This window comes from Mesoplodon densirostris, chromosome 4, assembly GCF_025265405.1.
Source record: "Mesoplodon densirostris isolate mMesDen1 chromosome 4, mMesDen1 primary haplotype, whole genome shotgun sequence".
Taxonomy (NCBI): Eukaryota; Metazoa; Chordata; class Mammalia; order Artiodactyla; family Ziphiidae; genus Mesoplodon; species Mesoplodon densirostris.
Window position 1 is genome coordinate 44,308,164 of NC_082664.1, and position 13,369 is coordinate 44,321,532.

The following is a 13,369-nucleotide window of genomic DNA, read 5'->3' on the forward strand; positions in this document are numbered from 1 at the left end:
AAAAAAAAATCTTTAAATACATTTTTTAAATCTTTAAAAGCATTAAAAGTGCTTACTATGATGTTACTATTAAACACTATCTACATTCAATTCCCCCTCTGCCTTTAAGTTTCTGAGTGTTAGCAGTGAGAGAAGTTACTGCTAGGCACGTTTCAGATTCTATATAGCACCTACAGTACAAACATGGAAGCAGAGGTATCAGTACCACCGCAGAGGCCCCCTCCACTGAAGAACCATTTGTTTGTAGCAAGCAAATTAAACGGCAGTCTTCTCTGAGGTGGTTGCCTGGAAGCCCAGAATTCAAACTAATCTATTGTATTATAGTAAGAAATAAGCAACATCATCCCTTTCAGACTAAACAAAACTGGGTGGAAACTAAGAAAAAGAAAAAGAAAACCTACCTTAGGTCTAGCTAGGGTTCAATTAAAAAAATTTTTAAAAATACCTTTTATGTGTCCATCATTATTATACTAGGTGCTGTGAAGGCCACAAAGAGTAAGACATTTTGTCTCAATCCTCTTTAACTGGAGGACTTCCCTGGTGGCACAGTGGTTAAGAATCCACCTGCCAATGCAGGGGACACGAGTTCAATCCCAGGTCCAGGAAGATCCCACATGCCATGGAGCAACTAAGCCTGTGTACCACAACTACTGAGCCTGCACTCTAGAGCCCGCAAGCCACAACTGCTAAGCCCACGCACAGCAACTACTGAAATTCACATGCTCTAGGGCCCGTGTGCCGCAGCTACTGAGCCTGAGTGTTGCAACTACTGAATCCCATGCACTTAGAGCCTGTGCTCTGCAACAAGAGAAGCCACCGCAATGAGAAGCCTGCACACCACAACAAAGAGTAGCTCCCGCTCACCACAACTAGAGAAAGTGTGCATGCAGCAACGAAGACGAAGACCCAACGCAGCCCAAAAAAATAATAATAATTAATTAATAAAGAAGGTGCTAAATAGTGTACCTGGATACTTCGGAAAAAAGAGCTGTGATACCTTTTTTAAACCAGTGATTTTCAACAGAGGGTTGGGGTAGGAGAAGGGAAAGTCTGAATCACTTCTGGGGCTTTCTCAAACCAACAAGGGCTCCCTTCTATTCTGACAGGCTCACACTCCAAAGGGGATGTATCCCCCAAAGGGAGTTGCCGCTACAATGGAACACTCTTCTAAATTCATAATAACTAAATGGGAATTTTATACACTCCATTTTTTTTTCAATAAAAAATGGAGAATGTTTTCTCTAATATTCAGGTCCTTTGCTTAATAAAAACATTTTCTTGAAACTTTCAAAAGCAGCTTATTTTTGCTTTATTAAAAAATGAATTTTAACTAAAAAAAACCAACTATTTCATTAGTCCAAACCAAGTAAATGTTAGTCATCTCTTTATAGCCAACAAAAAGCTACATTATTAGTAAAATTGTCTAAATTAAAATAACATACAAAATCTGTTATTTTTTTTTGTGGTACGCGGGCCTCTCACTGTTGTGGCCCCTCCCGTTGCGGAGCACAGGCTCCGGACGCGCAGGCTCAGCGGCCATGGCGCACGGACCCAGCCGTTCCGCGGCATGTGGGATCTTCCCAAACCGGGGCACGAACCCGTGTCCCCTGCATCGGCAGGCGGACTCTCAACCACTGCGCCACCTGGGAAGCCCACAAAATCTGTTATTTTTTTAAAAGAATGTTTCCAATAAGCCACTTCATAGGCTGAAGTAAAATTACTGCAATGCCAGATTTCCTTAAAGGACAAGAAAATAAATGGTTCCCTCCATTATCTTTCTTCATTTTCCCTAAGATGCCTACTTCAGTTCTTTGTATATAGTTGTTCAAGAAATATCCAGCTGACCAATGTTTCTGAAAACTTTATATGGAATGGATATAATACTCTATGATCTTTTATAGATCATTTTCTAGAAAAAATTGCTTTTTTCCCGTTCATTCTATACTGTGGTATGCAAGATAAAAAAATTGGGGGGCAAGTAAATAACAACCAGACACTCTTATTAGAGACACAGCTGTTAGCTCGAGGCTAAAAGCACAGACTTAGAAGCTAAGCTACCTGAATGCAAATCACAGTGCCAACCACTGTGAGACCTGGGAGAAATACCACACTCCGTGAAGTATCACCACTTTGTGCTTCTATTTCCTCTTCTAGCTCATAGGTTTCTTATGATCATTAACTGGAACGATATATGTAAATAACTTAGAGCAGTGCCTACAGAGGCACTCAATAAATGGTAGTTGTATTATTATTTAACCTATGATTATTTTCTAACTTTCCCAATTGACAAAAAATTGATCTCATTAAGGAAATCTTTTCAAAATATATTTTGACAGGGAGACTTTTGGTTTAAGATCACATATTACAGCAGTAAAACTATAAGGGATCTCAGAGATGATCTTACCCTTACTAATAAGGAAATCGTGATTCAGGAAGGTTCACTGACAAAGAAATCAATGTCACAAATTAGTAGTAGGAATTAAAAACCCATAGTAAACAGTTCTTTCCCCACCACCCAACATTTTCATACTCTTCTACCAAGATGTATCTTTAGATATTGAGACCTGTAAGAATAATCAGAACTTATCAGTTCTACTTTTAAAAAAATTGTCAAGGAAGGAAATATATAGTATGTTGAAGAGCATAGCCTTTGATTTCAGAATTGGACTTGGTTTGACTCCTAGCTCTATCATTTATTAGCTGTGTAACCTTGTGCAAAATATGTAACCTCTCTGAGTCTCAGGTTCCTCAAATATGAAATGAGACAACTATTACCTACCTAATTGGACTGATTAAGGATCTTAGCAGAGTGCATCACATAAAGGAAGTAAACATAGATGGCATCTATTACATATTGTCATTGCTATTATTATAACCATAAACAAAACTCTCCTGTACCAAAACTGGGGGAGAATCTTTATCTCTACAATGATTTCTCCTAGTGGTTAAAAAAAAAAAGGCCACCATGTCAATATCAGAGTTGACTATTCTCATTTTTTCCTGTAGCTGCCTCATAACTGTCACTTGCTGGTGACAGGGTTTAAAGTGTGAATACTGTGCTCTGCAGGTGAGGATTAAGGTAGCAAACACAACTTACACCATGGCCAATGTGCTTTGAAAACTGCTTATCAAGTTTGTTGGTTCTTACACTTCCTCATCCTGCTGTTCAAAATTGAGCAAACATAATACTCATTGGTATTTAAGTGAAAGAATGAGAAGAGAACATTTCTAAATATTTTATCTATAAATTTCTATTAACATTTCTGTGGAAATTCTGAGTGGATAATATTGACTAAAAATTGAGTCATAAATTACCTATGAATATAATTTATCCTTTTACCTTTACCACAAAAGGCAAATGTGTTAACCTTTATTTAAATGTTTAAAAGTACCACAAAATAAAAACAAACGATCTTAGATTTGGAAATAGAATCCAAGGCTGGGAAAGCAGGGATACTGCTGAAAAAGCTTTAAATGAGGGCACACCAATGGTACAGGGATTGTACCACTTGTACACTATGCTTCTTCCAAACATTCACCGTATTTCAGTACTTTAACTTATTTTAAATGGTCATTCAAAATCTTGTAGCTATATGGTGCCCATTTGAAAGTAACCATGTTGTATTTCAAAAAGTGGTATTTAAAAGGATCGGAACCTGGGCTTTATGTTCTACTCTTGTATTTAAAAAATTTTTATTTTTGATTGAAAATTTATCTTCTGCTCTGTAATACTATCTTTAGTAAGAATCACTAGTATAGCAATACTTAAATCTGTAAATCATTATATTATTGTTTTAAACAAATTCTTTATGTATTTAAGAAAACCATACAGTACTACAGGACTGTTAACTGCAAAACAAGGATATAAAGATGAAGGCCTCCAAAACATGAATTTTTTTAACCCTCAAGACAAGAGTTTTTAAATGAGTGACATCCAGAATTTGAAACAAATCTAATAAGGAGAAATCTAAAATTAGTAACATTCAGAATAGCTGGTGCTTTTATCCTAATTTGAGTTCACTGAAGGAACAAAAAAGGGAATATTATTAAAGTAGTTAAATATATATAGAAGAAGTTAACACTTTTGAAACAAATAAGTTACTCATTGGCTGCATATCTAATAGGTATACAACTCTTGTCAATAATAGGATTTTCAGAAATAGTATCTTGGCAGCATAAAAGCTTATATTCAAATGCCAGGAAACTGATTGGTAATTCAGAAAATAGATGACCCACCTAACCTGAATGCAGACTATGATTTATTTGAATAATGTACACTCAATTATTAAGGCTCATTAAAAACCATTTAAGTGCTTGAATGTATTGCTGTGTAGTGTAATGACAAAGAGAGTTCCTGCCTTTCAGGGGCAGGAATGTCTAGAGAGACATTCCAGCATTAAAATGTGGTTGAGAACGGAGAGACGATGTTTTAGTAGACAACTTTATCTACAAGGTGCTTCCTGTTGGTTGAACAGCCTATGACACAGCTACTAAAACAAATTCCTCTCAGATAATTCTTTATAAAAACATGCCATAATGGTTTGAAAACTAAAAGAATCTTAAAAATTACAATAGGTTTGCCTTGTGAAAGAAGCCATACATTCTGTATGATTTCATTTATTTAAAGTACAAAAACAAGAGAACTAATCTATGCTGTTACAAGTGAGAATAGTGCTTATCCTTTTGGAGGAGGAAGCTGTGTCTGAAAGGGAAAGTGAGGGGCTTTGGGGGTGCTGGCAATATTCTGTTTCTTGAGCTACGTATGGGTTTTACAAGTGTGCTCAGTTTTTGAAAATTCTTTCAGCTGTACACTTATGTGTACTTTTCTGTATGTATATTATACTTCCAGAAAAACTTGAGGTTGAAAAAAACCCAATAGGTTAGTTTCATCAATTAAAAGATGATTCCCTTATAGTTTTAAACTGTTTTTCCAATGAATGAAAATGCCAAATAACTAACAGTACTAGGTAGGCTTTCACATCAAGTTAACATCAGCAGCAGGCCACACTGCTGACTAAAGACAAATTCCTTCCTATTTCTTTTCTTAAAATCTTGAAAAACCTGTAAGCTGAAATTATTCAGAAGCAGAAGGTGAGTTTTTGCTTTTGTTGCTGTTGCTTTAGCTTGACCCTCACAAGTCTAGTTTGACTTACTATTTAGGATGCTTGATGTTCACAACAATCACCCACTCAATTTAATTGAAAGCACAAACCAATCTCAGTTTAACTAATCTTGAAGGCATTTCTAAAAGCATTTCTAAAATATTAATACATTCTGGGACTTCCCTGGTGGTGCAGTGGATAAGACTCTGTGCTCCTAATGCAGGGGGCCCGGGTTCGATCCCTGGTCAGGGAACTAGATCCCACATGTATGCCGCAGCTAAGAGTTCACATGCCACAACTAAGGAGCTGATAAGCCACAACTAAGGAGCCTGCCTGCTGCAACTAAGACCTGGTGCAACCAAATAAATGTTTTAAAAAATATTAATACATCCTGTAAAAGCCACTTAATTCCTTATTTTGGATACAAAAAAATGCTTACTGCTTCAGTTTATGTCTATAAAGCAATGATATCATAACTACATTTAAACTCAACTATAACTCTTACTCAATAGTAATTCATATAACTTTAATTATGTGAGGCCACAGATTGTTATAGAAGGTCACTATTATCACATTCTTATAAATGATATTTGATAGCTAACAAAGCTGAAGGCAAAGGAGGTCCCGAATATAGTTACTTAACAGTTTGAATCTAAGAGCTTCTATAATTTACACACAGAAAATCCATTTTCTGAGATAGAAATTCTAATATGAAAACCTCTCTCAAGTTCTGGCCTGTGACTATCGCTAAAAATACAGTGTATTATTTGTGTAGTCTTTACAGTGGATTTTGCCTTATCTAGTCATTCCTAACTAAATTTGGAAACAAAAATTAAATGTGACATAGTGACCAGTTCACTTCCCTTAAGGCCAGACCTGGTAACTTTTGAAAAAGAATGAAAGAATGAAAAATGAGCTTTCAAATACAGGAAGCCACTAGAAAATAAGAACAACACTATTCCATATCCTAAAATTAGAGCTTTAAAGACTTTCTGTTGACTAGTAAGTTTCGGGGTGAGGGGGCAGGCAGGGAAGGGGGAATTTCTGCTCAGTGTACACACGGCACCAATGGGAATAAGGGCCAGTCCAAGTTCTATGTTACCATTACTCTGGGTAATAGTTCCAAGCTGTGAGGCACAGCTGTATGGGCCCTGCCAGCAAGGCCATCGCAGCATGCTTTGATAGCATGGGGCCCTGAAGTGTCAGGATATAGAGAAGGCAGCAGTTGTTGGCTGTGAAAACAGTCTGATACAAACCAGATGGGAACTTACTAGATGGGCAACACAAAGGAAAACAATTGGCTCATTCAACAAAGTCAGGCCCCTGCCCCAGAGAATTCACAGAAGACAATAACAGTCACCCAGAGTTGATGCAAACAAGAAACAGCCATGTGGTTACAGTTTAAAGAATTGTTTTTCCTCAGACTAAACGAAGTTTTGCTTTCTAATTCTTGTATTCATTAACTGTAGTTTGGTGTACAGGCCTTTTTGCCAAAGAAAAACATTTCATTTATACAATATATATTTTTGTGACACCAAGAGAAATATATGGCGACATAGAAATTTTATGCTGCTTCCTGTAAAGTGTTATGAACATAGGTTAAGCTATTTCAAGAAATTGGCAAATTTAGAAAATGATTTATCAGGCTGACACAGTAATTAGAAAATATCCAACACAATATCTCCATGACTTCCTAATTCCGATTTGTTTTAACGTAGGCAGAATAACACGAAGGCAGTAATCACAGACTTTTGGAACTACATTTCTACCTACGTGATTTTTTTCTGACTTTATTAGATAGGACAGTATTATTGCAATTATATTCACAGGAAAAAAGTGCCAGTGTTCTCCATAACCTTACTACCTGAATCTTATCACACTAAAAGGTACCTGTCCATCTTAAGCTGACAATATAACAGAGATTAACAATTAGATTTTAAGATAACTTTTGGCAATAACATTTCACTTAAAGACTTTGTAGGTATATATTCCACAACTGAGCTATTTGTTCTGCTATTTTAAAAGATAGTAAATAGCATTCTAGCTTAAAATGATTCACAGGTAACTGCATCTTTTTCCATTGGAAATCCCAGCACAACTTGGGCCTCTGCATTTACTACTAATTTAAAAACACACCCAAGGGACTTCCCTGGTGGTCCGGCAGTTAAGACTCCCGCACTTCCAATGCAGGGGACCTGGGTTTGATCCCTGGTCAGGGAACTCGATCCTGCATGCCACAACTAAGAGTCCGCATGCTGCAACTAAAACCTGGCATAGCCAAATAAATAAATAAATAAATAAATATTTAGGGGGGAAAAACCACCCCCCCAAGAAAGCCTTATATTTGTAATCACTATTCTTAGGTGATGAATAAGGAGCCCATCAAAGAAACTCTGAAAATAAGAGCATTTTTCATGTACATATTTGAACATATTTTATAATTAAGTAAACCTGTTTTGTTTCGTACTTTCATAATAAAAACATTGGTTTCTTAAAAGAGAAGACATGTATCTGTGGAATTGTGAAAATTACTGTGGTACTTGAGACACAACTCAGGTTTCCCAATTTGCATTTACTGCACTATCCAGATTGTTTTCATTGACTCTTCCCACCCTAAAAACAGGCTGAACACGTAAACACATCCTTCCTCAGTCTTCCTAATCTTAATAAATGGCACTCTCATTTGCCCAGTAAGTTTCAGACCAGAAATCTAGGAGTAATTAATCCTTGACTCTACTTTCAATTACATTCCACATTTAATCTGCTTTAATAAGTAATTTTTGAAATAACATTATTCCTCAGCTTTATCAGGTATATGCCATCAGCACATAGCCTGAACCTGACCACTGTGACACCTCCACTAGGGCACAAGCCACCATCACCTCTCATGTGTAATATTGCAACGGTCTTCCAGTTGATCTCCGTGCTTCCATGACTGTCCCCCTATGGTCTGTTCTCCACCTAGAAGCCAGAGGGAACCTTTTAAAAATGTAAATTAGAGTTTGTCATTCCCCATCTCAAATCCTCCATAGGCTTTTCATCACACTCAGAATGAAATCCAAATTCCTTCCCAGAGTCTGCAGGGCTCGACACGATCTGCCTACATCTCCTATCTCATTTTCTACCACAGCTCCCTTGCACACTCCCCTCCAGCCACACTGGCCTTCTTGCTGTTCCTTGGGCACAACAAGTTCATTCCCACCTTAAAACCTTCATTCTTCCTACTTTTTCTAGATGAAATACTCTTCCCCAAATGTTTGCAAGATTTCTCCTTCCCTTCATTCCATATGGAAATGCCATTCCTACAGAGAGGACTTCCCTAACCACATGATCTAAAGGAACAAACCACTTACTTTGCTTCCTTCACTGTTCATCACCCTGCTTTATGTTCTTATAAATTGATACTAGTAGAAATATTAATACAAATTGACACAGACATTATTTTTAAAATAAATAAAGCAATACCTTTTAAAAATGTTTCGCTTTTTATTTGGAAAGAATTTCATACTTGGAGAAAAATTACAAGAATAGTATAAAGAACACCTATATTTCACTTACCCAGATTCACAATTGTTAACTTCTTCCCCATGTTTTAGATTGGTGTGATATTTCCCCGTGACTACATTCAGGTTATGTGCTCAGATATCCCATCCGGAGGCACACAGTATTCATTTGTTCCTCTATGGTGATACTAATTTTGATCATCCATTCTGGGTACTGTCCTACGTTTTCCCTTTCTACTTAATGAACCAATCTATGAGGAGATACTTTAAGACCATGCAAATATCCTGCCCTTTATTAAAATTTCCCTCTACACTGAGCATTCATTGATGACCTTTGCCCCATCTAATCTTTACTAGGATGGTTACAAAATGCTGACTTTCCAACATTAGTAGTCGCTCCACATTTGCCCATTGACACTTGGCATTCTTCTGTAAACCTTTTATGTTTTTTCACAACACTTAACATCATCTGAAATTGCTGTAAATTAATTTACTTTTTTCTATGATGTACACAAGTATGTAAGCTCTGTGAAAGCAAGGATTTCAACTGTTATGTTCACCACAGTATCCCCAAGTTTTGGAACAGTACCCAGCACATAGCAACTACTCAAGAATGAATAGAAAAAGGAAGAAAACTGTTAACAAGGTCCTTGCACTAAATGGGAGAATAAGACTACCTAATACATTTGATCCAATAAACATTTACCGGGAACCTACCATTTAGGGTGCTGTGCTAGAGAGCAGGTGGTGCAGAGATGAATGAAACAAGGCCATTGTCTCTAAGAAATTTACTTTCTAGAGAAGGAGAGGCTATAGGAAAATAATCCTACAAGGTATGATGCAAGGGCTAAAAGTGAAGTATATACCAAATAGTACGGGCCCTTCAGGGACACAAAGTGGACCAAGAATGTTTGTTTCTAGGATGGAAAGGTGGTGAAAGAGGGCAAGGGAGGGTACAGTTCCAAGTGAAGACACTGAGAAAGGCATGGTAGAGGGGAGCTTAGGAGATACTGGTAAGTGTAGTAGGATGAGGGTTGAGAAGAAATAGAATTATGAAATGTGAGTGGCCACAACTGACCTGAAGAATCATCAAGCCCAGCCCTCACTCTGTAGATAAGAATGAATGATCCTGCTTATTCCAACCTCATTCCCCTGGCCCCCTGCTCTTTCCCCTTCTCCCCTTTCCCTTTCTCCTCTACTATCTCATGTAACCCCGCCTTTTCCCTTCTTCCTATTCCCTCCCTTTCTCTGCACTTACTCTCTTCTTCTCTCAGGATTATATCTTTCTCCCTTTCCCTTTGTCAAGAGTAGAAATGAGATGGGATCAAGGCTGCAGGTGGAAGAGTTACCTTTAAGGAGGTTTTAAAAAGCACGGCTCTTTCTTCAACCCAAAAGGGGAAAAAAATGCAAGGATTAATGTAAAGCTGTAAGAAGTTGGAGCTAGAGTAGCTGTAAATGAAAGAGTAGAACTTCTGAAGCACACTTGAAAGAGTAGAACTTAGAAAAACAAAAGCATATATTAAAAGAGAATTGAGGGCTTCCCTGGTGGCGCAGTGGTTGAGAGTCCGCCTGCCGATGCAGGGGACACGGGTTCGTGCCCCGGTCCGGGAAGATCCCACATGCTGCGGAGTGGCTGGGTCCGTGAGCCATGGCCGCTGAGCTTGTGCGTCCGGAGCCTGTGCTCCACAATGGGAGGGGCCACGACAGTGAGAGGCCGCGTACCACACACACACAAAAAAGAGAGAATTGAGGGGCTTCCCTGGTGGCACAGTGGTTGGGAATCCGCCTGCCAATGCAGGGGACATGGGTTCGAGCCCTGGTCTGGGAAGATCCCACGTGCTGCGGAGCAACTAAGCCTGTGCACCACAGCTGCTGAGCCTGCACTCTAGAGCCCGCGAGCCACAGCTACTGAAGCCCGTGCACCTAGAGCCCACGCTCCAAAACAAAGAGAAGCCACCGCAATGAGAAGCCGGCGCACCGCAACTAGAGAAAGCCCGCGTGTAGCAACGAAGACCCAATGCAGCCAAAAATAAAATAAATAAATTTATATATTAAAAAAAAGAGAATTGAGGGGATAAAATTGGGATTAAGGGCTTGGGAAGAAGGGCTGGAATAGGTGCTATTTGGAAGCTAAAATCAGTATGAAATTAAAAGAATTACTGGGGAACTGGCCAAAGTCCAGTTCAAGCCACACAGCACAGTCTGCTAACAGGTTATAATTGCACATATCACATCATCATCCAGCAGGATTTCATGACCAGGGAAAAAAATCAGAGACCCCTGAAAGCAGGAGGAATCCAGAATGGGGATTAGCACAGATCAAAGAGACACGGAAGTCTTGGGTGGTGATAAGACAGTATTTACATGGGTTAACCATACAGGTCAGGCAAAATATAGGGCCCAGGGAATAGCCAGTCAAGAGAAATAGGACTGAGTAAATGGAAGTCCCAGTACAGGTGGGAGAATGAATACATGACTGAAGTAGCTCCATTAACTGATGCACTAACTACCTCACAATATCTGCTTCCGGTGCCATTATCCAAACCAGCCAGGATAGTTAGGGGAAGAAAGAGAAAATAAGTAGTAAGTTGTATAATGGATAAGACAACTATTGCTACATACTCCAAGGAGAACTCATTATTCCCCAACATATAGGTTCTTCCACCAATTGAGGTTTCTAAGGAGAAAAGAAAATCTAGAGAAGATGAAAGGCGATATAAAGCCATCTTAGAGGGCTTCCCTGGTGGCGCAGTGGTTGAGAGTCTGCCTGCCGATGCAGGGGACACGGGTTCGTGCCCCAGTCCAGGAAGATCCCACATGCCATGGAGCGGCTGGGTCCGTGAGCCATGGCCACTGAGCCTGCGCATCCGGAGCCTGTGCTCCGCAACGGGAGAGGCCACAACAGTGAGAGGCCCGCGTACCGCAAAAAAAAAAAAAAAAAAAATCCATCTTAGAAAACTTAGTTCCAGCTAACTAGTACACTACTACTTCTGAACGACATCATGTAAGTCCAGGTCTTCATTTCTTCTATTCCTTAAAGGAGATGACTCTATGTACGAAAGGGAAATAAGAGAGTCAATAACTTGAATTCTCCCTAGACCAGCAATGAGAACTGTTTAAAGACAATCCCCTTGGAATTTCTGCTTCTTAAAGGCATCATAAACACTGTTCAAAATCAATAAACTTGCCTAGAAGATTTCATAGTCCGAAGCTTAAATTTTAATTTGTCCCTCCCATCTCTAAACAGTGTCTATGATTCTCATTTGTACTTGACTTCTAAATCACTACAGGTTTGCTTTGGTAGAACCTGTCTTCAAAAGCTGCCATTAGGCCTGAATTACATGTTTACATATGAATTACATGGTTAAAAATATGGCTTTTACTTCACCAATGTTATTTGTTTTTTGTAGCAAAGGATGATCTTGGGAGACTTTTCCCACTTAAAAAAATGTTTTAATGACTCTGTAATAAAGCTAGTAGTAGTAAGCCTACCCAGATGATGTTAGAACTTTGTTTGGAGTGGGGATAGGGAAAAGGCTGAGCCCAAAGGCAAAAACTGAGGACATTTTATATAAATAAAATCCTATTCTATATAACATCAATAATAGTAGTGATAATAGTGGTAAAAAGCAAAATTATTATGGATAAGAAACTTTAAATAAAGTATTAATTTAATAAAATAAAATATGTAAGTACAATAAAAAGGTGAAAAATGTTTGTCAGGGCTTCCCTGGTGGTGCAGTAGTTGAGAGTCCGCCTGCCGATGCAGGGGACACGGGTTCGTGCCCTGGTCCAGGAAGATCCCACGTGCCGTGGAGCGTCTGGGCCCGTGAGCCATGGCCGCTGAGGCTGCGCATCTGGAGCCTGTGCTCCACAATGGGAGAAGCCACAACAGTGAGAGGCCCACGTACCGCAAAAAAAAAAAAAAAAAAAAAAAAAAATGTTTGTCAAGAACACATGAGGAAGGTTACTAGGAATGACAATGCAATTATATCTCCTTTTGCCATTAGAGTTACAGGGTTTTTTCCCTAAGAAATTTAATCATTTTAATACCTTTATGTGTACCCAATACTGCCCCTAATTTTAATCCTTACTTTTAATCAGGATGCAACAGCTCATAAATGATTACTGAGCTCTTGAGTTATCAGTTTCTCTCTTGGATTAAAAAATGAGAGAACTGCTGACAGAACGCAATTCACCAAAACAGTCACTTGCCAGTAGATAGAATTATAGATTGGAAATCATCCTGGTTAATAAGCTTCACTATATTTAATTGTCCAACATGCAAATCAATTTAAAAATTCTGTAAAATAATTCTAGGTTTTGTTTGTTTGTTTTTTTAACATCTTTATTGGAGTATAATTGCTTTCCATTGTTGTGCCAGTTTCTGCTGTATAACACAGTGAATCAGCTATACATATACTTATATCCCCATATCCCCTCCCTCTTGCATTTCCCTCCCACCCTCCCTATCCCACTCCTCTAGGTGGTCACAAAGCACCGAGCTGATCTCCCTGTGCTATGCGGCTGCTTCCCACTAGCTATCTATTTTATATTTGGTAGTGTATATATGTCAATGTCACTCTTTCACTTTGTGCCAGCTTACCCTTCCCCCTCCCCATGTCCTTAAGTCCTCAAGGTTTAATAAATATAAATTATCTTAAATATATTCACTGAAGAGTAAAAAAATTTGTTGAAAGTCACTTTATCTCCCTAACACTATATGGAACATGTACCATCTCTAGCATTTTCTCACAAACATCC

The 13,369-nt window shown here is 38.6% G+C and overlaps 1 protein-coding gene across 9 annotated transcripts in view; it reads right to left on the reverse strand.

Moving 5' to 3' along the window:
• The window catches only part of KIAA0586 (KIAA0586 ortholog), a 107,347-nt gene that overhangs the window by 8,648 nt on the left and 85,330 nt on the right, over positions 1 to 13,369 (reverse strand). The gene's annotated exons all lie outside the window — the stretch shown is intronic.